Source organism: Limanda limanda, chromosome 9, assembly GCF_963576545.1.
Source record: "Limanda limanda chromosome 9, fLimLim1.1, whole genome shotgun sequence".
NCBI classification, from domain to species: Eukaryota; Metazoa; Chordata; class Actinopteri; order Pleuronectiformes; family Pleuronectidae; genus Limanda; species Limanda limanda.
The window spans coordinates 27,590,718-27,594,355 of NC_083644.1; the positions used below are offsets into that span (position 1 = coordinate 27,590,718).

Sequence of the window (3,638 nt, forward strand, 5' to 3'; positions counted from 1 at the left end):
TTGAATGGGATTACGACCGAAAAATACGTCATTTTCCAAACATGCCCATGTAGGGAGTCTTGCTACATGGCCTTGGATTACCCCCCACCATCATCTCATCGGCTCAGGAGAGAGACGGCCCGGCTCACCGGCTAGCGTTAGCTTGCGAGCAAACGTACTCCACCCTCTCCCCAGGGAGACGGTGGAGCGCGTTAGACATTTCATTAAGACCCCAAGGAACCATATCAACTTGTGGTAAAATGGGCATACGATGGGTCCTTTAAACAAACTGTGGCTGCCTTTTTCAACTAAACCTTTTTTCACTGTTACAACATTACAAGAAAAAGTTTGATTGATAACTGTCAACGCAATAAAATTCACATAAATAGTAAGTATGGTGTGTAAAAGTATTTTCAAACAATTTGTTATCTTAGCTTAATTAAACGTCGAGTGATCAGTATATCTATATTTTCTGGTGCTTTAATTTCAAATAAAGGTTGGAGCTACAGGTTTGGATCATCACTGACAATCAAATCTGCAGCACAAATCTGCTTTTTTTCCAGCAAAAAAGTAATAATCAAATGTTGTATTGCAAAACAAACGGTGTACAATCTTTTACACATGTATGTGAAAGATTATATCCAACCATATTGTATCATCAATCAATAGTCAATAGTAGCTTTATTGTCAATCCAATTGCAAAGGGAGGTGTTGATCCCCAGCTGGTCCAGTTTACAGATGAGTTGTTGTGGGATTATGGTGTTGAACGCTGAACTAAAGTCTATGAAAAGCATTCTCACATGTGAGTCTGCTTTTTCCAGGTGGGTGAGGGCTGGGTGGAGAGCAGAGCAGATTGCGTCCTCTGTGGAACGTTTTGCCCGGTATGCGAACTGAAAGGGGTCCGGGGTGGGGGGGAGGATGGACTTGATGTGAGACATGACTAGCCGTTCAAAGCACTTCATAATGATGGGGGTCAGTGCCACAGGGCGATAGTCATTGAAGCAGGATGGAGCCTGCATCATGCATATAAGTGTGATACATATCTCTTGATAAGTTTCAGTCAAAGATTCTTCATGCAGCTGGAAAAAAATTCATATTACCTTTAATTCAATTTGATAAAATAGTATGTTACACTCACACACAAGCAAGTTGAATATAGCCTTTAAAGGGGACATATTATGCACATTTAACCACAAGTTGATATGGTTCCATGGGGTCTTAATGAAATGTCTGTAACATATTTTGGTCAAAATACCACAATGATCAATTAAAACAGCACCCGTTTTACCCTGTCTAAAACAGCCCTCCTCAGATTGACCTGTTTTGAGTGCCTGTTCCTTTAAAAGCTCATGAGCCAGCTTGACTTGCTGTCTTTGTCCTGTTTCCCGCCCCTGTTATTGTCTGCACCGGTCCTCATGTGATCCACCTGTGTTCAATTGCCCCTGCCTTCCCTGTGTATATAAGTCTCTATGCTTCCCTTTGTCTTTGTTGGTTTGTCGTCATCCATGTCTGTCATTCCTCTGCGTCATAACCCTCTCTCCTTCTCTTCAGTTCATAGTGTTTTCCCCATTGGGATCTATGTTTTCCAGTTTCGGCTTTGGAGATTCTTTTCTACTGTTTTTTTCTGTTAAAGGGACACTTTTGTACCTTTTGCAGGATACCTCTCTAACTGAGGGGAATCCTGTGGTACGATGGAATGTCTTAACTGTCCATTTATTTATTTATTATTTTTCACTAATCAGTCTGTCATATATAATTTGTGATGTTGTCAAGGAATGTTTGTGTTTCTCTTCAATAAAGTTCTAAAAAAAAAAAAAAAAGAAGACTCTTTTGGTTAAAACATTACTGTCTCTGCATCTGGGGTCCACCTTCTCACAAACCCTGATAATTGAAGGTTTTTGAAGAGATATATTTAAAATAGTTGCAATGCAGACGTTTAGGTAAAAGCTTGAGTTAAAACCCCTGTATATTATGATATCAGTGTTGTGTTTACAGTTTATATAGATCAGTCATCGTGGAAAGCTAATGTTTTGCCCTTAGAAAAAAAGTGCATGCCTGTCCATAACCATACATTGTTTTGGTCCTTCCAACAGTCTTCTATCTAGTTATGGTTTAAAACATGCAATGTGTTTTTCTGACATATTTCATTTAGTTCATAGATAAACAAAGTGCATTTCATTGCAGCAGGTCACAATGAATTGTGTATGCAAGTTATAGATGATGGGGAACCATGCTGCTACACTAGACGAAAAGCAGTATTATTGTCACAGTGAACCTCTTCGGACAGGCCTAATCCCCTGCTGTAACCGACTGTTTCCATGATGTTACCTCGGCGTTCGCCAGTGAAGACAAGGTGGCTCTATCGGCGTTTGCGGACCTTAAGGGGGATTTGGAGAACAAAGGAGAGAGCCGCGGGGGGGCTCGCTGAGCCTCGCGGACCGATCGCGACGTGTGATCTAATTAGCATATGAATCGGAGTCCAGCCGCTGGCTAGAACCTCTCTCTACTCACCATTGGAGGAAACCACAGACCCTTGAAACTAATGTCACTCGTGATTGGCTGGTAAAAGTGTTGCTATTGGTCACCTTATGGGTCATTGAGGTGCACACGTGGGGTCACAGCATTCCGCACGTGGGGTAAGCCCCTCCCACACAATATTAATAATAAAAATGTATATATTAATATTTATTATTATTTATAAGTAAGCCTTTACCAAAAGCACTGCAGTTAATTAAAACTAAACATTCATGTGATGCTTGATGTTACAGGTGAACACATTGTACAGGGAACAAATGTGAACAAGGTATATGTGGAGTGAAAGCTTTATTTACATACAGCAAAAATATTGTACAAAAACTCAGATGAGGCTTGAAATGTTTCTCTGCAGCCTCTGGGTCATGACTTCTTTGTGGGACTCTGTCTGAATCTTCTCCAGTGTGTAGACGTCTGTGGTGTGTAGCTGTGAGATCAGTGTAGCTTCCAGTCTTATATGAAGTGTGACACACAGGTCGGTGCGCTCCTGGCTGTGGAAGGATGGATCCATGTCATCTGTCCCGCTTCAATCAGCTGTAAACACATTCACTAAAATTAGCACAGTTCAATGACAACATACACCTTTACATGTAACTGGAAAATTATTTAATGAATATAACCTTACCCTCTTTCTTCTCCGACATCTCCTCAATGCTGATGTAAGGTCTGGTCTGATCATACTGGCTCATAGTGTGTCTTTGTACGTCATGGACAGGCAGCTGGAAAACAACACATGTAACATGACTTTCTTATTAATAAACGGAAATAGCCGCGCTGCATCACCGTTAGAAGATCCACAGCAAAAAAACACCAAAACAATTCATAAACAGCTACTTACATTCAATGGCTTAATTTTCTGCACTTTAAATCCGGACTTTCAGCATCTCAGCCTAACGCCTCTTTGTTTGTGTGTGTGTGTGTGTGGGGGGGGGGGCTGAGGCTGTGAAAACATACAGAAAAGTCACGTTGATGAAAAAACTTAACGAGAACAAACTGTTACATCTAAGTAATTCATACATATTTACACATGCACTAGATCTGCTCCAGAACTCGATGCTGTATTCGTATTTAAGCAACTTTCTCGCTATCCCAAAGAGTGGCGGACATGCTTTTCAGATGTACCAGTT

General features: G+C 40.9%; 1 long non-coding RNA gene across 1 annotated transcript; it reads right to left on the reverse strand.

Moving 5' to 3' along the window:
* Positions 1 to 2,785: 2,785 nt before the first annotated feature.
* On the reverse strand, positions 2,786 to 3,437 carry LOC133011132 (uncharacterized). Its single transcript, XR_009680720.1, has 3 exons — positions 3,350 to 3,437; positions 3,137 to 3,230; positions 2,786 to 3,045 (listed from the first exon to the last, which is right to left on the reverse strand). It is a non-coding gene; the product is annotated as an uncharacterized LOC133011132 (long non-coding RNA).
* Between the last annotated feature and the right edge of the window lie 201 nt (positions 3,438 to 3,638).